Raw genomic sequence first — 23,134 nt, 5'->3', positions numbered from 1 at the left:
TTTATTTAATGTCTGCCGTTGCGTTTATTCAAGTGAAATTGATATCACTGTTTTTAACCCTCTTTTTGTACACTTATTTTTTTTTTTTCATTTTTCAAGGACATATCAAAAATCAAATTAAAAAATTTGAACTAGTAGTTTTGGTAAATGCGATGTATAAATGTATTGGCGCTAATTGTGCAGATGTGCTCGTATTAATTGGTCTGTCTATCGGCAACTACTGCTATTGTTGCCTTCGACACCATGTATTATTGTATTTGCATTAGGTCCCAATACTGATGGGTCTTATTGAAAAACTAAACAGGTCTTTTGAAACTACTTAATGTCCCTTTTTAAGGTGCATGACAATGATTACTTCAAAAATGTTTGTTTAAGTAAATGTTTCGAGATTTGACATTAAAAGTTTTCTTTTTCAGTAGGTCTGACTAATGAATGATCTCAATAATAGCAGTTCCCATTCTTCTTGTAACAAAGTACAATAATTGGTGCAATTTCGTTGCATTTTTCGTGCGTTTCAGTCCCTGAAACGCAGCGACAGAAAGTAAACTTATCAATGCAGTTCATAGCTAGTAGTTTTTAAGACTGGACAATAACTTTTTAAAATAAAAGTGAAACTTGGGGTGTGACCGTTCCTGTTTTTTTGCTGACTTGCCCTCCAATTAAAAAAAATGAAAGTGTTCTTAAATAAAAAATGAGGTATATCTTTATTTAAAATTCAGTTTCAATTAAGACCTAATTAGAGATTTGAAATTAACGCCCTTTAATTTCGTAAAGTTTAGTGAAGAATTTTCTAGTTTAGTCTCTGTTTAGTTTTGACACATTTCGCATATTTGGTCAAAATCTGTTGTTTACAATGGGAACTATTAATCATTCTGATTGCTGATACGTCAAAACGATTTTCTGAAGACACGTCATTGAAGATTTATAATTCGTCCGTTTGACAAAGAATTGCTTTTCAACTTTGATTCAAAATTACAGAGTTTGGAAAACCTTTGCCCTTCAACAATGTTTTGTTGACTCACAGGTTAATCTCTGTCTGGCTGTTTCATAATCATGCCTCTGCTTTTGTGTTAGGTGGTTTTAGGTTTTGGAGCTTGCTGAGATTCTTTTTGGTTGTTTTACTTTATTCACCAAAAATTTTCAATGAAACTAAGTTTCATACTCATGCCTCTGCTTTTGTGTTAGGTGGTTTTAGGTTTTGGAACTTGCTAAGGTTCTTTTTGGTTGTTTTACTTTATTCACCAAAAATTTTCAATGAAACCAAAGTTTCATTCAGGATTTTTGAAGTTTTTATTTCGCATGTGTTTATATGAATCTGTTCATGTGCATTTGTTCATCAGCACTCAATTATAAGTCTAAACTAAGAGTTCAAAATGTAGTCTCAATTGCTTTTTCTACTTGAGAAATTGAGTTAGAGTTGATTTCGAATTCTGTCGTCTCGTTTGAGTGTTCATTTCTAGTGGAATAAAGAAATATGATCTCACTAGTATGAACCATTTTTTATATAAGCGTCTGTCTTATCAAAGTTTAAGTAACATAATATGAGCTACCTCTTTAAAGGCACTCTATCTTTGCTTCAATTGGTAGACAATTGAGAAAAAAATGCGGATCAGCGAGGTCGGAACATTATGTGCCATCGCACATTAGCGAGCCTCCTTCTTCTTTCTTTCTGATGTTTCTGAAAATTTGTCAAACGTTTTTTGAGTCGACAGAACTCAGGGCTTGGGCCCGTGTTAAATCCGCTCCAACACCGTGCCTACTGTCTTATCTGGTCATCTTTATAAGTATAGACAATGAAAGTTTGATAGTTTTATGTAACCTACAGCTTTAAGAAATTTCTTTTTATTTGAAGTGGAAAAAGTAAAACCAAGCTGCGTCAGCATATATTGACTTTTTCTACTGGAAAACACTTACGAAGAAAAATGATTAGCTCACAAGTTATGCGTTATTTGTTCACAGAAAGCCCTTTGCCGTTAAAGCGCAAACTTTTAGCATAAAAGCTACGGCTAATTATAAATATAACCAGGAATAGCAAGCATACAAGAAGCATTATCAATCAAAAAGTATGCCAATTATATTTAACTACTGCATAAAAAATTTTTTGAAAAAAAAATATCTATTCTACCCCCCCCCCCCCCCCACCCTCTAGGCGTACGTGCCAGTTATTACAAAGTAACGGTGCTATATAACAATACATAATTTAAAGTGGGAGGGGGGGGGGCACGAAACAAAATAGATTGGAAATATCTTTCTAATAAATCGTAATAATAGGTTCGAGCAATTTGTCCTTGTTAATGAAAAAGTAACAACTAAAAAATTTGGATGCTGACAGCGGAAGTAAATTGGAAAATTACCAATTAAAATATTCTCAAGTACCTGTGGGATTATTCGTAAATATGAAAATTAACCCCCTCTCTGTCATACAATACACTTCCTTTACATCCTGATATTTCAGACAATTTCGAATTAATATCGACCCGAACGTCCTATATTAACTAGAGTTATTTAAATTCGGAATCTAAAATTAAACACAAAAATGGCTTTTCGGAAAGTCGGACGTAAAATGAACTATTTGACAAATAGATTATCAAAAAGCAAACACAGCCGGCGGACTGCCAGAAAATAGCCATCGCTGACTCCCATAACCAAGATTGGGATTGAAAGAAGACAAAAAACCAAAGAAAAAACGATTTTTGTACACAAACAATTTTAAAGTGTGAACTATTTTGATGCCATTTTGGAGCTGAACATACTGCTGTTTTGCAGTGAGACAACACAAGGGCTAGTATCAATACCAACAAGCACAATAAGAGTTAAGAACAAAGTTCGAGTAACGGGCATCTAAAATTGGGCTTTGAATTGCTTTGCTGAGCAACTGCTGTCTAAAAACAATTTTAGCAGAATGAGAGAAGAGTGAAACTAGCCTAGAGAAGTCAAAAAGATTTCACGCAAAATGTTGAACAAGTTGTGAACTAAGGCAAAGCGAAAAAATTTTAGTACGACAAAAAAACAAAAAAGTACGAGCGCTATAATAGCCAGCTGAGAAACTGAGGTGGCTATTAATGACAGAATAAGACAGGATCAACTGCGAAAAAGAAAAAAAAACAGAAAAAATGTAGAGTGAGCTATATTTTATCAAAAACTTCTTGTATGATATTAATAGTTTACTCAAGAAGCTAACAAATTTGAAAAATGTGAGGCCCTTTTTGTGTAGGCTATGATGGTCGGAAAACCTTGAAACATATAAATTTTCAAATTACTTGTTCATGAGATATCCAAAAAATTATTTGGTCAACACTAACAAAAATGGACATCAAAGAAAAGCTAACTGGCGAGTACGGGTACAACAAAAAGAAATAAAACATGACACAATCAGGGACGATTTCAGCTTTAAAAAAATACACAATAAATAAAGCAGGTTTATTAACAGGAATATGCTGGAAACAAATTGACTTAATATCGATCTATCGATGAATTGCGATGGCACTATAGCAAACCAATGCTCACTGAAACATCGCACTTCAAGATTAAAGCAAGTGATGAACTTGAAGAAAAATGACAATTCCAGAAAAAGTGTTATAGCTTAGTCCTAGAGCATATAACCGAAAGATCAAAAACAAATTTTTCAGTAGATGTGAAAAACAAAAATAAAAAATCTTAAAAAAATATGGTCAAAGAAGACAAAAGACGTAAATAAAAAATATTAAAATGTACTGTTGCACAGACATAAACAACGAAAAATATTTGCCTCAACAAATTTTTCAGTAGATGTGAAAAACAAAAATAAAAAATCTTAAAAAAATATGGTCAAAGAAGACAAAAGACGTAAATAAAAAATATTAAAATGTACTGTTGCACAGACATAAACAATGAAAAATATTTGCCTCAATATGCTCTATTGAAAACAAAATTTGATTCAAAATATAAAGTCTCTATAACAACTAAAAGGTTCCAAAAACAATAAAAAGTCAAATGACAAATGGCTTGAGAGTGAGTAAATGTTTAGAAAAAACGGAGCATAAAAACTCGGCCTTCCAGTGAAACAAATCAAGCTTTTAGTATATATCACATCGTTAAAACTTACGATGCTCAAAACTAAACATTAGCCCACTTACATAACAATTACACACGAGCAGTATGTGCAATTTTTCAAAACTCTCAGTTAAAGATATGCTTTTCAGAAACCGATGGATCAAGGTTGTTCTGCAAAAAAACTGATACAAAAATTATTCAAAAAATCGTAAAAAGAGCAAAAAAAATTGAAGACGAGTTTTGATTTAGCAGCCTAACCCAATCTCACATACCGTTCGCTGAATAAAAAACTCAATAAAAGCACACTGCAAACCCCAATTTGAAAATTTTTTCAAGCAAGTAAAAAAGAAATATACTCAAGTGAATTTGGTCTTTTTAACAGACTCCTTAAATCCGTAAATTGCAATAATCTTTGAACTAAACCACAAGAACGAAAGCAAATTTTGATATCAGAAAATTAAAAACAATGCTTTATAATAATGGTTATCTTGAAAAAGCGGAGCAGAATTTTGTACAAAAATTGTTATCCTAGCAAAATTTGTAATCATTTATACAGAAATGTTATTTGAAAAAACAAAAAAAAGTTTGTCTCAAAATTGGACCCGTTTGGAAACGTTTGTTAGTGTATACAAATTGGCCACCTTAGTGCAAAATGACATAAAATTTAGCCGAAACTTCATTCAAAAATTTTGACTAAAAAACTACTGACAAGAATCGCAGGTTGTGTCGCAATTGAACCAGGGAAATTGAGTCGTAATTCAAACTTCCGTAGATAAAAGTAAACAAAAATATCTCCAACACCGAGTTCGTTCACGTTCCTTATAATAACTGTGCTCATTCCCTTTCAAGTTTTCTAAATTCAGACTAAATGGAAATGTTGATTAATAACCCGCTATAAAAAAGTTTTTCGTATTAATTCTACTTGGAATTTGCGACATTTAAGTTGAAACTATATCAAAAATCTATCAGTGAAGAAGTAAGAATGACAAAAGTACCGCACAATTTAAAACTCAGTAACTGGAATCGGAAGAAATTTGTACTCAGAATATTTTTGTTTCGATCGGCCAAAATTGACTGAACCGAGAAAAAACTGTTGAGAACACATACTACTCCCCCCCCCCCCACTCAAGAGTTGCAACAAGAGGTCTTATACTAATTTTTGAATGCTGATGAAAAATTGAAATGAGCCAAATTACACGGTCACATAATATGTTTGAGGGCTCAACGTAATTTCGACATCATATGAATCGCGTTGAAAACGTTCAGAAAAAGCAGAAGCAAAAAATGCGGCAGAAAAATGATACCGATGCGACTAGACTTTCGAGTTACTAAAAATTGTATTACAATTAAAGAATGATATTTTCGGCAAAAACATTGTTCTATTCCATTTTTCTACTACTTATTTAGCCGTATTGGTTGTAACTAAATTATGTTAACAATTCACAGGCGGTCACTTTATATGTATGATATATTAAGCACATTAACTATCAACTGAATATTGAAAAAATATATTTGCCATGATTGTAACCTTGAAAAAATGGGTTAGTTCGGGAAACCATTAAACAGCTTTGAGAAAATGAGTTTTTGATCAAAAATTAACCAAAAAGGCCAAATAAATTACCACGACGGCAATTTTAAAATAGAAGTCATAGATTAAGATACAAAAACCGTTTTCTTGTAACAATTCAGTTATAACTAGTACTCTCCATTTATAACTAGTATTCAACAAATTAGTTTGTCTCATTTTATTAATAAACAATACGAGGGCGGTTCAAAAGAGTGCATTAGCTCACTGTCCCCCACCCCTGTTAATCCCACATTAAGTAGGGATGTTACTCGTGGTATAGATGGGTAGCCTCTCAGAATGAGGGTACAAAGACTAATGAAATGGGGGAGTGTTTTATTGTTGTCTATTTCCCCTTTTCCTACCCTTTTCGCCCCTTATCCCCCTTTGCAGGGGGCCTTACCGCATTTCCATCAACAGTTCGATCCCTAATTGAATTACTTCACGTCTCCCCCTGATTATATCGCGCGCAAAATAATCACCACACAAACTACACGCCTACTCATATAAATTACACAGCGGCGGCTAGTCTTAAGATCACGGACAACAAAAAACTATGGACGAATTTAAAAGCGAATATTTTCAAGGGATTTGTTGAATAGTAGTTAGTATTTATTACATGCCCAAATATAACAGAACAAGCGACGTTAAGGGTTCTTTATGTTAAAATGTCCACTAATTTCACGAGCTGCCTCACTAAATCTTACCCCTTACCCCTCCCACTCCCCCCCCCCCGACCTCTCCATTGACCACGGAAGAAATTCATAACCAAATATGGACGATTTCGAACCACATCAGCCCCCCCAAAAAATGCGAAGTGAAATACGGGTCTTTTCCTCCCCACTCAGCCACCCACCTCCCCCGGTGACAAGACTTAATTAGAGAGCGTTCAAAGGGAAAATGTCAATTTCAAAGATATCTTCAAGCAAAAATCGCCGTTGAAGACGCCTTTCAAAATCCCTCCCATAAAACTGAACAACCATCAAAACCATGAATCTATTTATAAAACATAAAAAAAACAACAATGCTTCTTGACATGTTTTTAAACCAATAGCAAACGTTACAAACATTCAGAAAATGTACACTGAAAAAAAACTGTTGACGACGTCAAAGATTCCCCCTTTTGACAAAAATTTTAAAGCTTTCAATCTGACGACCTTGGGTTCTCCTTCAGATCATAACATCCAATTTATTTCACATAAAAGAAATGTCCTTACACTCTGCAAAATCATATTTTGTTTGCAAAATTGTTTTGAATTCTAAATAAGAACACTTTTCATATTTTTATTTTGTCTTGAAAATCAGCTTGAGTAGCGAGAGATAAGTGACAGTAATACGGAACAAAGGAATAATTTTTTAAAAGCACGCACTTTATTATTTTTGGTTTCAAACACAATAAACTTGAACTTATGAAAGAATTTGTGCAATTTTGAAAAATTGAAGTCAATTACAGATACGCTTTATTGCAGATATTCGAGATATGCAGCGAATGAAGGCAACGGTAATAAAAAATTCATGCAATTTGCGATTCAAGGTCACAAGTTACATTCTGATATACACTATCGGAAAAAGATAACTAGCAAAAAAATAATAGCAAAGGACAAAATATCAGTGTGAAAACATCTAACGGATGTTTCTTAAGAATAGGTCACTTGACTCTGCTTGAAGTCACCGAACACTTCCGATGTTTATCGAGAACCACGTAGCGGTTCCAGATGTCAAGCAAGAATTTTGAAATGACTTCTACATAGACACGTAAAGTAAACACGCAACGTGCATGTTTGAAAATGGCAAAAATAAGAGAAAGAAACTCAACGCGAAAAACAGGTTCAAGACTTGTCAGATGAAAAATGTTATAATTCGAACTGTTTTAAAAAAAGACTATCATTATCAACTGGAGTCGCTATACACAAATTCTCTGTATTGAACTAATTTGATCAAAATTTTGATTCAATTTTTGCTGATATTTAGCCCAAAAACTGCGGGTCAATGCATAGTGCTCCATAGATACATGAACACAATACCCTCCTCCGGTCCCTCAAAATGAACCCAATAAAATGCCCTCAAATTATTAGTTGCTTTCTGAACAATTCACTATAAACACTTTAAAACTCTACCAACTAGTATAACTAATCTACGCATAAACGCAGAAACGATCCAGTCTATGAATGAACTCTTGGAATTTAGAAATTTCCGGCCTTCACTAATTAGACGATCTTCTGTGCATATAGACTTCCAATTTCTAAAGTCTTGGTTTTTAACCAACTCTCATTATTAAGAGTTGTGCAATCAACGAGAGGGCACTTGCGTATTTCTATAAATGGGGTTACCTGAGCTAGCTACATAAACCTGCGGCCCGGAAAATTTTTTTACTCGGCAAACACGAAGACTCGCTACTGCGTCTTTCGAAAAGTCTTGGAAGTTCCTCGGAACGAATAGAGGATCTATTCTGTCCCCCCCCCCCAGTGTTTTTTATGACCCCCAGTTACAAATTATATGTTGTTATATAGCACGTTACTAAGAAAGAAAAAAGCACGAGCGCCTGGGGGTCATAATAAATTTATGCTCACTAAGCTGGGGGGGGGGGGGGGGGTAAACAGAACAGATCCCGAAAAGAAAACAATGAGTGATTTAGATAGCAACATCAACGTGGTTCTAAGCGTGCTGCTTGTGCTTTCTGCATTCACAACTAAAATAGCAGAACCGCTGTTTTCTGTCGCATTTGCATAAAAACTTGATTCCAAAGTTAAACTGATGGTCACATCAAAATCTGCTGCCGCGTAATCCGGACTCCGGAGAGGCAAATAAATGTCACTTTTACTGGATTTCTTCTCAGTTGACAGAAATTTGTGCTCACTGATGGGTAAAAAATAGCTGTATTGCAAGCAGACAAAACTTGTCTCATGTTTGATCAAATTTTCACAGTCAGGAGAAAATAGAGCCAGATTGCCCAAAATATCTAGAACTTCTTATTTGCGAACCTTTTCTTGAAACGTCGTAAAAATGACACAAAATCTATTTTTACGAGCAGCACGAAATTCAATTTGAGGCAACTGTAGTTCTGGAGGTGGTAGAGGAGCTGCTGACGACCATCCTCAGAACTGGAAAAATAATCAAAAAGTGCGTTTTAAAATTCGAGAGGTTGACCTGCTTAGCAGGCTACCTTTGAACTAGTTCTGAAATAGCAGTTTTACATTTCTTCAACGTTTTCTTTACTACTGGAGTGAATTCTCTCAAATTTGGCCGTTTATTTCATTGACGAGCGCAGATGATTGTCAAGCAAAAACATAACGGACTAACGTTTGAGCAAATGCTCTTGAACCAATGATGGGAGCTCAAACACATTGCAGCGTGCTTCATTTGGGAAGGAGGGCTAACTAAATTTACCCAGGTGGTTTCAACGCCATTAGAGGTTATTATATGCCACTAAAACCACTAAAAACGCTTTTCATTTAACTATTACTAGAGAATTTCTACTGGACAGAAATATCGATTACACCAAACGAATAAGTCAAGGGCGAAAAAGTCACTCAACAATTCAAAATGGTCAAGCAAAACCTTTGCATAAAAAATCAACACGTAACAATTACGTATCAATAATTGCTTCAAACTTCGTTCGAGAGGAATTAATAAACATGTGCAAATACGGAAATGAAACAAAATACTATCTAGCTACACAAAGACCACTCATATATGCGAAAATATCAACAATTCTTTTATGCCGTAGACTCGTTTCTGTAGACACGATAAAAAATGGTATGAGAGCCTAGAGCAGTACCTAAAATTTCAATTCCTTCCTCGCTTCTTGTCTTGATCCTCGTGTCAAGATTATTATAAACTGTTCTGCAACTCAGTTTCTCAATCTGCTAAATCTATGATACTTTGGTAGCTTTTGTAGAGTGACCAGGAATGGGCGGCAAACCCTAGCCCTCAAACTTGATAACCTGTTTCTCAAGCTTCAAGTAAATAACGAGAGAGATAAAATGGTATAATTTGCTGATGAAGATTTCTTACGTGAGTATAGTAAAAATTAATCAATCAGAATAATTAAAATCGTTACAATTAGCAAAAGTGATAAACCGAGTATTATTTTAAGACCCACTCAAGTGAAATCTTTCAGCGATTCGTTTAAAAAAAGCTCCAAAACAAAGTGGAATTGAGAGCAAAAAGTTTTAGCGCCGACGAAAAACTAGGACAAAGAGCAAAACAAATGTTTAGAAAACTACTGAAGAAACACTCTTGTGGATAGGTTTGTTCTCATTTATTAGCGACAAATTTATTTAGGAATAAACACAATGATTGACAAATATACCTTGAGCATATCTTTGGAGCTCTAACCAATTCCGCAGCACGTTTTGACGCCGGTTTCGAAACATTTAAGAACTATCATGCCTGCATTGTGGAATTACCACGTTGACGTTTCATGTAAGTTTAATTGATCTGACAACATGTACCAAAAAACGTTTTTCTCTGAAGATCACATAGCCATTTTACTTGCCACAACCTGCTTGGGGGTGTCGCCCCTATTATCTAGGAACCCTTAGATGTTAATTATAACACCACTGCTTTTTCGCGACACTTTTTCATATGAATTCTAAGAAACCAGGAAAAACATAAATAGGCGCTTTGTGAAATTGGCGCAATAGCAATCAACTTTCATATTTTATGACGTCAATTTGGCCTCGACGATTTTCGATGCAATCGATTATACAAATTTCGCTTTGAATGTTAAAACATGGAGCGTAGTTTGAGAGTAATTAAATTTAGACAACAATTACTAGAAATTAGTTTTGATGAAATGTTCGATAGTTTGCGAAAGCACTCTAAACTTGCGTCACACATTATAAATAAAAAGTTCATAACGCGAAATTTCAATTCAGTATAAGCGTCACAGTTCAAATTTTTAAAATTAAGATTGCAATATGAAATCGGATGTGTTCTTGTATAACGCTAAGCAAACGCATGAAACGATTATCAACAAAATTAATCGTATTGGAATCATAATTTCAGGGGAACCGGAATTTTTATTCTGAACTTTTTAACCAAAATTTTATACTGAAGTTTTAAAACAGAATAATTTTATTACGTATAACTGTTATTAATTGCAATAAGTCGAAAGCTCGTTCGGCCGTTATACAAGATTTTTTCGGAATAAATTAATCACATCATGTTCTGATCTATAAAACTACTTTTAATTTACTGACGTACGTAATTTTTGTGTCCGTTAATAAAAAAAGCAACACTGAATTCTGAGCCATATCAACTAATTCCGAACCAATCCGGGCAAAACCGCCTAAAAATAATGTCCAATAACCCAAACATCTAATAACAATATCCAATTATAGATCAAAAATGAAATCGGACACAAAAATCGCATACGCATGTAAATTAACCAAATTAGACTACTGTTTTTGTGATCGTTCTTATTGATGTTTTCACTCAGTGGCATTCAGCCTCAATTCAAATCATAAATACCTCGATACATCAAAAAACAGTTGTCTATTATACACCTTAATAAATAGTGTTGGGTGGTTAGTATGTGAATTATAACTAATGATGCAGGGTTATAGATTGAGCAAACAAAAAATCTACTTTTTCCAATCTGCAACAGAGATCACGTAAACAGAGTTGTCGCATTGACCCCCTTAGGACTATTCAGAAATTCATTTTTGCTTATTTGAATTAATAAAGGATACAAGCATTTAAGAAAAATAAATCAGTTCACTTCCTTCTCTTAACCATAGAAGGTCTGTTTCGGGCGAAGATCCACAATAGTACAGAGATGATCTCTAATGAATCGTGCATCAATGATGTATTGATGGCAAGCGTCGCATTCAATTTTACCCGAGATAAACAAATCGCCAATTTATTTGAAAAAAATCTGAGGCAGCGAGTAACTGATAAAATTGAGGTTGAAGAGAAAAAAATTAATAAAAAACAAAAAAACTCAGAGGTTTAGAAAGTTTTTTACCTTTTTTAACAACCGATTAAAACAAACCAACTAAATACAAAAAATCAAAATGAAAAGGCTTTTGAATATGAGTCTACTTCTTTTCCATCCAGGATTAATAACATATTTCAACCTTCATCAATTAACCTCGGAAACTTTTTATCCCAAAGCCCTTTTTCCCAAACCCGCTTAACAAATCCTAAAATCTGTTATTAATTGTACCAATTATATTTAGAATTAGAGGAGTGAATTCATCGGTATTTAGCAATTTGGGTTAAAGAGTGGGACACCCGAAATAATAGCACTAAAAAATATACTAGCGATAACAAAAACAAATTTTTACTTGAAATCGGCTATAAGTAATTTTACTGGATCAGTATTTCGATCCACTTTAGTGTGGGAAGAACTATATACTCAAATTGGTTTTTTGTTCAATCAATTTTGGCCGACCGATATATAAATTGTAGAGGGTTGAGAGTGATATCATTGGAAAGCCCGTCCAGCGCAGAAAATATAAAACATTTTTTTTTGTTTTTTCCAAGGAGTTATAGAGATTTAAAGTTTTGTGAACATTAAACTGATTATCTTTCGTTTTTGTTCAAGGTTCCCGTATTTTTAAGCTATTTGTGTTTCCAATCTTGCTGAAAAAAAATGCTTAAATTGTTAACGAAATTGTTGTTGGTTTTTCCTCTATAGATATATTAGTGTTATTAAACAGCTTGATCCAATTTTTGGCTTAAGATTTTGACTTTTTTTATCAAAAACTGACACAATTTTTATTAACTTTAAGGACGGCAATTTTCTAGCGCTTCTTTTAAGATTGTTATTGAAATAAAATTAGGCCAGTTATATGCTATTTTTTATCCTTGATAATTATCCAAAATGCAACATTTATTTTTGATAAATTGACGTTTTTTGCCAAATTATCCATATATAAAAAAATTGGAACAATTACGGCTTCCTAAAAGCCAAACAGCAACAAGCAACAACGAGGCTACTTTCGGTCTAATCTTCTTATTACTGTTCAAGAACAGTTCGGATAATAATCAGTCTGTGTCTTGTTGATATTTTCGCTTTTATCTCATATTAAATACAAAACACAACAACTCAAAGCTTACTAAATACAGGTGCAATTAGATTCTACAGAGTTTCAAGGAAACCTATGTAGTTGTCTTACTCGACATCTTATGGTCGTTTTGACTTTAAAAACTTGTTTTGAAAATAAACAATGGATTTTTGTGTTCTGCCACTTTCTTCTTTTCTCTCTTTTGGTCAACCTGTAGCTTAAGGTCAGCCAAGTCATGTCATATTGTCTTTCTAATGAATTGAAAATAAAAATTATTTGCGGCTTTGCCTATTAAGCGATAGTTTTTCGGCTTTGATACAACAAGTTATCACAAAAAGGCTTCCACTTTGAGACATTTTTAGGTTCTTTTTCTTTTTCTTTCACAGTATTGATAAGTTAGATATCACACTATTAGCATATAAAGGAAAAACACAATTAAACATAGCACTTTTTTCCAGTGAATATGTGATAATTTTAGCGGCTTTGACAACGTCTGATATCGGAAACTAATGCTTCATTTTTAGTTTTTGTATATATTTTTACAATCGTAAGAAATTCTGGATAATTAAAGGACCTAGCGGCATGGATGAAAAAGGAACCTATTTATTTTTTGCATCGGGTAGCTAAAGCTTTGCATGACTTTCAAATCAATTGTTTTAAAAAACATAGACGAATTTTTTTCTCTGCTTATATTTTTTGTCAACTTGTTATACATTATTGCTGTTAACGGAAGGCACAGTTGAACATATCTAATGTTTTAAGTGCGTTGCTTATTGATTTAAAGGCTCTGACACATGGTTTTTCGAAAAATTTAATTGATTTTTTTGTTTTTCGTCTTTCTCGTTGGTTTTTGTAGACCTACGTATTCTGGATAATGACAGGACTCAATGTCTTCATAATCAGATATGAAAGAATGTAAACCGTTTTAAAGATTTCAGTTCATGACTGATGAATTTAATTATTTGAAAATAATCTTTTTCAATAATTATTAATGTTTTTTTTTACTTTACAGTGTTTGTCATGTTTGTGTTTGTCATGTTTTACTAGTTACCGAGTCCACTAAAGACAGATCCCATGCTTTTTGTAGAAAAAAAAAAGATAATTTGTTTAGTCTAGGTCCTATTTGACGATATTTGACGGAATTTTGGATGTAAATAAAGTTTGTTGTTCATATTCGAGTTTGTTATTTGTCTTGTCACTTCCTTCTCTTAATCACAGAAGGTCTCTTTCGGGCGAAGATCCATAATAGAGCAGAGAAGAAATCTAATGAATCGGGTATCAATGATGTATTGACGATAAGCATCACATTCAATTTTGCCCGAGATAAAATAAAAATCACCAATGTATTTGAAAGAAAATCTGCGGAAACGGGTAGCTGATAAAATCGAGGTTGAGGTGAAAAAAATTAGTTAAAAACAAAAAACTCACAGGTTTACAAAGTTTTTTTTTTACCTTTTTCTAACAACTGATCAATAGAAACCAACTAAATGCTAAAAAGCAAAGTGAAAAAAACTTTCCAATATGAGCCGACTTTTTTTGAATCCAGAATTAATATCAAGTCATTTAAACCTTCATCAATTAACCTCTGAAATTCATTATCACAAAGGCCTTTTTCCCAAACCCGCTTAACAAATCCTAAATTCTGTTATTAATTGTACCAATTGCCTTTTTTATCAATAACTGATACAATTTTTATTAACCTCAAGGAAGGCGATTTTCTAGCGCTTCTTTTATTATTACTATTGAAATAAAATTGTGCCGGTTATATGCCAATTTATATCCTTGATAATTATCCAAAATGCAACATTTATTTTTGGTTAATTGGCTTTATTTGCCAAATTATCCACAAATAAAAAATTTATGGGAACAATTACGGCTTCCTAGAGGCCAAAAAGCAACAGCAAGGCTTGTTTCGGTCTAATCTTCATTTTACTGTTCATAAATAGTTCGGATTATTATCAGTGACTGTCTTTTTGATATTTTCGCATTTATATCACATTAAATACAAACACAACAATTCAAAGCCTACTAAATACAGGCGCAATTGGCTTATAAAGAGTTTCAAGGAAACCTATGTAGTTGTCGTACTCGAAATCTTTTGGTTGTTTTGACTTAATAAAATTGTTTTCAAAATAAACAATGGATTATTGAGCTTTGCCTCTTTCTTCTTTTCTCTCTCTTGGTCAAACTGTAGCTTAAGGTCAGCCAAATCAGGTCATATTATCTTTCTAATGAATTGAAAATTAATATTTATTGCGGCTTTGCCTATTAAGCGATAGTTTTTCGGCTTTGATACTACGAGTTATCACAAAAAGGCTTCCACTTTGAGACATTTTTAGGTTCTTTTTCTTTTTCTTTCACAGTATTGATAAGTTAGATATCACACTATTAGCATTTAAAGGAAAAACACAATTAAACATAGCACTTTTTTCCAGTGAATATGTGATAATTTTAGCGGCTTTGACAACGTCTGATATCGGAAACTAATGGTTCATTTTTAGTTTTTGTATATATTTTTACAATCGGAAGAAATTCTGGATAATTAAAGGACCTAGCGGCATGGATGAAAAAGGAACCTATTTATTTTTTGCATCGGGTAGCTAAAGCTTTGGATGACTTTCAAATCAATTGTTTTAAAAAACATAGACAAAATTTTTTTTTCTCTGCTTGTATTTTTTGTCAACTTGTTACACATTTTTGCTGTTGACGGAAGGCACAGTTGAACATATCTAATGTTTTAAGTGCATTGCTTATTGTTTTAAAGGCTTTGACAAATGGTTTTTCTGCAAAATTTAATTGAATTTTGTAATTTTCGTCTGTATTTATCATTTGTTTTTGTAGACCTACATATTCTGGATAATCACGGGACTCAATGTCTTCATAATCAGATAAGGATGAATTTAAACCGTTTTAAAGGCTTCAGTTGATGACTAATGAATTTAAATATTTGAAATTATTCACTTTCAATAATTATTAATGTTGTTTTTACTTTGCCGCGTTTGTCTACTTGTTACCGAGTCTCATTAAAGACAGGCCCCATGCTTTTTGTAGTAAAAGAAAAGATTATTTGCTTAGTTTAGGTTCTGTTTGATGGTATTTTGGATGTAACTAAAGTTTGTTGCTCATATATGATTTTGTTGTTTGTCTTGTTACGTAGTTTTAATAATGGCAGGTCTCATCGGTCCGCTATTGTTGTAATAAATACTTCAGTAAATGGTTTGAGTTCGAATCAATTTTTTTAAATTCATAGATCAACTGTTTCTGAACAATATTTAAGTTTTTGAAAGTTTAATATCTCATTCTCATTTGGTAGACAATTAAGCCAAAAGTGTGTATGGAGGGGCCGGAAGGGACATTACCGAGCCTCCTTGTTACAATTAAATGATTTTTACTCAGTATAAATCTATTTAACCAGTTGCAACGGGTTATATGTTTTATCAATTTTGATAGTCAAAAATTGAATTTCAATCTCCAAAAGAAAGAGTTGACTTTAGTTCTGTTTAGCTGTTATTTTCAATACACACAACTAGAAGAACTTCCAAATTCAACGTTCTCTATTTCATATTCACTAGTCTTTTATATAAACAAATCGTTGTAAAAATTTCGGAATAAGAGCAAAATTTGTATCGAGTGACGTCAATTACAAAAATCAGTGCTAAATAAAACAGGAAACCACTGAGAAGAAATACGTAATTTGAACCAACTTTAGCAAGTAATTTGCAACAATTGAAGGCCTAGAAGACAGGGAAAAAAGAACATCAAATCTTCAAATTTAAAATAAAACGCAAAACTCGCTCAATTGAAAATGCAAACAGAAATCAAGCAAATTGAATCTGCAAAATTAATATCTAAACACTAATAAAGAGCTCAATTATATTTCAATATCGATTTAATTTTGCTTTCTCATTATCTTATTAAAAAAGAATACAATAACCCAGTGAAAAGAAACTCTTCAAAACCATTTATTAAACCTGCTCTTCCAATTTTTGGTGATTAAAATAGAATGCTTTTCAAACATTGTAAATTTAATTTGTTTTCGAAAAAATTGAGGCATGGAAGATAAACCAAGATCTAGAAAATTACTCTTCAACCTTTGAAACAAAATATTGCACCTACTGAACAACTGATTGGAATTGACACGGACGAAAGTTATTTCGCCGTGCCTTAATCATAGCTCGAAAAGTTTTCAAACTATTCACGCAATAAACAGCTAAACAATAGGAACGCTATCAATTCTACAAAAATGTAGAAAAAATTTACAGAACCAATACACCATACAATATCCAAATTCTCTATAGTTTCCCTACAGTTAAATGTGTTTAAGCAAAGCCATGTTTAATATGTTGGCATTGTCTCACAAAGTTGAAGTTAAAATGAGCTAAGCATTAGTTAGTCTTTGCAATTCGAACATTGTAATTTTAATTTGTTTGCAATTGAAGAAAGGAAGACAAAATAAAATTTTAAAAAACGATTAAAAATTTGAAACATAAAAGTTAGTTCATTGGAAGATATGAATTGAATTACGTAAAGACATTACCACGAAATAACTCTGTCAGAAACTTTTCCTTTAACTTATTTTTTCCTATTTAAGTGGGAAAAAATTATTGGGAAAAAAACTTACTTTTTCTTACTTAAGTGATAGATCGCAACGAGTAAGTGTCAATGGGACTTTATCCGATGAAATCACGGTTACTAGTGGAGTTCCTCAGGGCAGCGTCTTAGGACCGTTGCTTTTTCTCGTGCATATTGACGACATGCTGTCCTTACCGGAACGCTCAAGTTGTTTTTGCTTTGCAGACGACACAAAGTTGGCATATGCGGGAGAAGACATGCTTAGCAAATGCCAGGAAGACCTCAATAAGCTATTTATTTGGGCTGCCGAAAATGATCTTGCTTTCAACATTGACAAATGTGTGTATCTTCAAGTACCTGAAAAGTCGATGGTGGTTTGAATATTGGGTCCAATTTGATACGAAAAGTTGATAAAACAAGTGAGTTGGGCATAGAAATCTCAAGTAATTTCAAGTGGAGTTTTCATGTACGGGCCAAGCTAGCGAAGGCTCAAAGAAGTTTTAATTATCTTCGACACAATGTGCCCTTACCAAGCTTGCCGAACAGCGTCAAGTATAATTTATATTCTGCCTGTGTCTTGTCAATTCTGCTTTATGGTTCTCAAGCGTGGTTTGCTGATATTAGCCATCTTAGGTTATTAGAAAATTTTTATTGGAAGGGTTTACGGTGGTACTACGGAAGGAACGACTACAGCACACTTCTTCGTACGTCATATAATACTCCGATATGCTACCAACTGATTGAACGTGATCTCGACTTCTTTATTTCCATTGCATTGGGTAATACGTGCATAAAATTCGAGGACTTTTTCTCTGTCAAGACAAATTCTAAAATGCTTCGAACTAACTCTCACGATCATATTGTAGTGAGCCTTGCGAAAAAGCAGCTCACAGCTAAATCACTTTTTAAGCGGGTACAAATTTATGTGAATGACTTCAACGACACTGGTAACTTCAACATCCTTAGGCCACCAGCCATCTACAAAATTTTACTGAAAAGTTTTTTCGCCACACTACGTGACTCAAAGTTTAATCCGGACATAACCTGTACTTGGTCCGTTGAATGTCGTTGTGCTATTTGCCGTTCTTAATTTTGTGATTAATTTTTTATAGATGTAATAGCTATAGATTAATTTTCTTTGGTTGTACCATATGCATCGATCTTTCTGATGTGTTGTATTAGAATCCATTATTTGGTCAATTGAAGTCTCGTACTACACTACTACTAAATGCTAGACAAATTTTCATCTTTTAAATTATATGCCTGTCAATAAATTCAATATCGTGATGGTCTTTGCCTCCGGTCCTTCATATGACTCTAAATTGGTCAGTGATAAAAGCTCCCAAACAATCGCTGTCATAACTATCTGAAAACCTTTTTGGACAAATGAACCAAGACCAGTAAAAGGAAAACAAGCTTCAAGTCAAAACAGATAAACAACGAAAATAAAACATATCTAGTTTACCAAGATTTGTACAAATTAGTCATAGCCTAAGCATAATATTTCCACAAAAGTGTTAGAGCATTACAACCACGAAATAATTTGTTGCCTCGCGGTTCTAACAATAACAAAAAGAAACAGAAAGTTAAGACTGTTAAGCTGTCAACTTTTCAAAAAAACAAGTATGAACATCTCACAACAGGTAAGCTGCGTTGCAGGCTGTGTTCTTTTTGACAAGATTACAAAATCAGTTTGTGGGTTCTGCGCCAAAAAAAAACAATTAAAACTATTTTCATTTCAAAAATTGAAAAATCTTTGCTCTCTGCTGTTCACATCAAAACAAACACACAACTTCCGAAATATCAAATGCATCGAAACAAAACACAGTTTTGCGAAAATGAACTACCAATCTAAAATTCTAATTTAAAAATATGGCTGCAGAAATTAGCAGATAAAATTGCTGAGCTTGCAAAAATATCGCTCTATAAAAATTTGGGGCTCTGTTAAAAACATATATATCTTAAAATGTTTATATACAAAGACGTATCATTGTTTGAGCCACGAACTTAATAAGGAACGTAATAAAGCACCTTATGTAAAAAACCGTGACTGAAAACTAAAAATTTAAAACTAAGAATTAATTTCACGCGGAAATTTTAATTGTTCTTCTCAGCAAAAAAAATGTAAACTTTAATAGGATTAGAAAAAAATCCAATGCCCTAGTAAATATGCACTAACAGCTATAATTACTGCGAGAACCCACGCAAGCAGCACTAAAAAAATTGTGAAATTGGTGCCAAAGTCAATGAAACTGTTAAAATTTAATTGCAGCAATTAAACAGAATGAATTATGCTTCACTAGAGGGACATTGGGCTTGTCATAAATCCGACTCAATGGCAGGTTAGCAAAGAAAACTACTAAAAAGCTGAGTTCTTCAAACCATTATATATTGATTGAAACCATTGAATAGATTCAATAACTACCTGGTAGGTAACTGAGGAGGCGTATCCTTGATGAGACAAAGTAATACAACAAAAATAACTTAATAAGGGGCAAAACCCAAAAATGCTTTAAATCTTAAGATAAACAAAAACTGTCCAAGTTGTTAAAACGATTAGTTATGAATTAAAACCAATAAAATGAATCAAAAATCACGAAAATTTCATGGGAACAGTTAGTGCCTAACTCATCCATTAGCTACCCTTTGATGAGTGTAAAAATTGCAATTAAACAACTTGAAAACACCACCTGTCACCGCCAATCAACATCTGTTGTCCATTAAAAACATAAATGATAAAATTCAGAGAAGCCGAATGTCAAAACAGAAGTCAAAAAAGGCAATAACTCAAAAACCAGAAATTTGATCACTTCATTTCGGAAAACAGTATGAAAAAATGTATTCCTTTAAACTAGAAATGTCAAGATTTGGTAATCATAGTAAATTGTTTTTTCTCATGGCAGCAAATCACTGGAAAATACTTGCTTTTACATTCACTGAATATAATTGATCCGACCCCTCTTGAGGGGGGAGGAACTATATACTCAAATGGGTTTTTTTGGTTCAGACAATTTTCGCCGATCGATATATTAATCGTAGAGAATTGAGACTGGTTTCATTGTAATGCTTGTCCAAAAATGGAATTCGAAAGTTTTTTTTATTTTCGTTTTTTGCAGGGAGTTATCGAGGTTTAAACTTCTGAGAAAAGTAGAGTGAATTCCGTTGTTTTTATTCACATTTTCCATAATTTTTGCCTAAAATTTTGTCAATCTTGCTGAAATCTCTTAAAATTTTGAAGAATAGTGCTGTTGATTTCATCTTTAAAGACTATTTTTATTTAAATTTTTGTCGAAAATTTTGACTATTTTTAGATAAAATTTTTCTGAAAAATTTTGGCTAAATATTTCAAAATTCACCCTTTCTCATCAAAAACAGCACGAAATAAGCTTCCTTTGTCCACTTTGATTAAATTTTCCGGAAGTACACAGCCAAACACCACTAACACAATCTTTGTAAACTCAAAAGGGGGCAATGCCTACTTCAACTTCCGTTGAGAGTGCTCTGTAATTAAAACTTTACCGTTTTTTGCTAGCTTTACTCGTTGATTATCAAAAATTTAGCACTTCTTTTTGATTTTTAACTAACAAATTATCTATATCTATACAATTCGAAAAATTAGGTGTTCCTAACGAACGAACAACATTAGCAGGGCTAGTTTTGGACCAATCTTGGACTGTTACAATCCAAAATAATTCGGATTGTAATCAGTCGGTCTTTTATTAAAAACAAACTGATCTTCATTATATTAATAAAAGTTCAGAACAAATGCTTATTAACATTTGACGCTTTTTTTATCCTTTCGTCAACTTTTAGCTTAGTGTCAGCAAAGAAAGAATGCTTCTTCGTTCTACTGATTTAAAATTCAATCTCTTTTGCGTTTTTACGCCTTAAGATATGGTTTCTGGTTTTCATACAAATTGATTTCACATTTTTTCATTTTTGATATTTGACCAATTTCCTCGTTTTCTAGTTTCGTCATACTATCAAATTATTGACAGTTCACACATTACATTATTGGCGTTCCGAAAAACAAAAATTGAACATAATAAAATACTGAAAGATGTAGATTATGGTTTTAACGGCTTCGACATTCCTTAGAAGAATTTAATTGAATTTTTTAATTTTGTCTTAAACTGTAGTTTTTACTTTGTTTTTTAAGTCGTATGAAATTTTCTGTAAAATGACAGGTTTCATTGGTTTTTCATGAACGAATAGATGAGCCAATATTCTGATATAAGTAGATAGCTGATGACTTTATGTCTTTGAAAACAACTGTTTTCCAAAAAAAACTTTCTAACTTTGCAATTTTGTTCTTTTTATTGTCAATTTGTTACATAGTCTCGTTAACTAGAGGTCAAATATGACAATATTGTTGTCAACAAAAGGTGTCAAAAGAAATTTTTGCCGCAAAATGTTTTTAAAGAATTCGTTATGACTTCACTTGCTTCGACACGGGTTTTTCACAATAAAAAGTAAATTAATTTCTGATTTTTGTCATATTTGACGTTCTTTACGTAAACGAAGGAAAATTACTGGATAATTGCAGGTCTCAAGGGCTTCCTTCGGACGAATAAACGAACCAATTTAATTTTTTCGATTTGTAACAAATGGCTTTTTTGGTTTGGAAATAATTTTGTTTTGAAAAAAACACAGAAGTGTTAATTATTTTTGCCATTTTTTCTTTTTTGTCGAATTGTTACCTAGTCTCATTAATGAGTGGTCACGTACATAATTATTTGCGATCAAAGAAGGCGCAATTGAACATATTTTGAGGGCCAAAATATGGCTTTACGGCTTCGACTGCGTTTTCTGGCAAGTTTTAATTGAATTTTTGTTTGTTGCATTTTTTAATCGCATAAAAAATGAATAAGGAGAGGTCTTAGCGTCCTTTTATAGTAGCATAGGTAATCAGAGACCTGTAGGATATTTTAGTTGATTTCTAATGGTTTTCATTACTTGGAAATAAATTGTTTTAAAAAAAAACAGCGAATTTTTTAGCTTTACTGTTTTTGTTCTTGTTTGTCTAATTGTTACCAAAGCTAATTATGGACTGGTATCATGTCTTTTCTGATGAATTACAAGTTATTTTGTTTAGTTTCAGTTTTATCTGACGCTATGTTGACCTTAATATTAACTTTTGTTTTTTTAAAACGGACAAAGTTTTTGATATATTTAATGTTTGTTGTTGTTGTTTGTTTGTTTGTGCAGTTCATGTTAACTCGCTTTCTTAATATTGGCGTATCTCATCAATCTAGTGAATTATTTTTAACTCAACTGAGTTATTTGGTTTGGAGGCTATCTTTTCGTTCATAAACTATTTTTTTGGAAAACAATTGAATTTTTGTGTTCTTCTATCTGTTCCCCATTTGGTAGACAATTATGCAAAAATTAAGGATGAGTGGGGTCGCAACCTTATGTGCAATCGCACATTACCGAGCCTCCTTGTATGAATACAAATTCTTTTCAAAAACAAAAAATATTGAGGCAAAAAATATTGAGGCATAAATCAAAATCAAATCAAGACGACAATGTAAGATAACCTCAACAAAACGCAAAATGGAACGAGGAAAACAATCCGACAGAACACGAATTTAGCAAGGCCTGAAGAAAGCAACAGAATCAAAAAAATCTTAATCTTTTTACTACGTAATCTTTTTTCTTAGATTATTATATATCTAGAATTTAACTATGTGAGGCGTAATAGAACATCTTTTTAGAAGGATCTTTTTGGCAAACGAAATTAGACTCTGTTAGCGTGATCAATGTTTGCTAATTTCTATCTACACTGATAAGTTAAATTTCTTATTTTATATATATATATATATATATATATATATATATATATTATATTTTATATATATATATATATATATATATATATATATATATATAATATATATATATATATATATATATATATATATATATATATATATATATATATATATAT

General features: G+C 32.6%; 2 protein-coding genes across 2 annotated transcripts in view; both read right to left on the bottom strand.

Annotated features, from left to right (window-relative positions):
* The window catches only part of LOC142353425 (neurexin-1b-like), a 304,883-nt gene that overhangs the window by 78,258 nt on the left and 203,491 nt on the right, over window positions 1-23,134 (bottom strand). The window lies entirely within an intron of this gene.
* LOC142343916 (cullin-4A-like) overlaps window positions 1-23,134 on the bottom strand; it is a 414,013-nt gene that overhangs the window by 349,797 nt on the left and 41,082 nt on the right. The window lies entirely within an intron of this gene.

This window comes from Convolutriloba macropyga, chromosome 1 (assembly GCF_964194025.1).
Source record: "Convolutriloba macropyga chromosome 1, txConMacr16.3, whole genome shotgun sequence".
Classification (NCBI taxonomy): domain Eukaryota; kingdom Metazoa; phylum Xenacoelomorpha; order Acoela; family Convolutidae; genus Convolutriloba; species Convolutriloba macropyga.
This window is presented reverse-complemented; position numbering and strand designations above follow the sequence as displayed.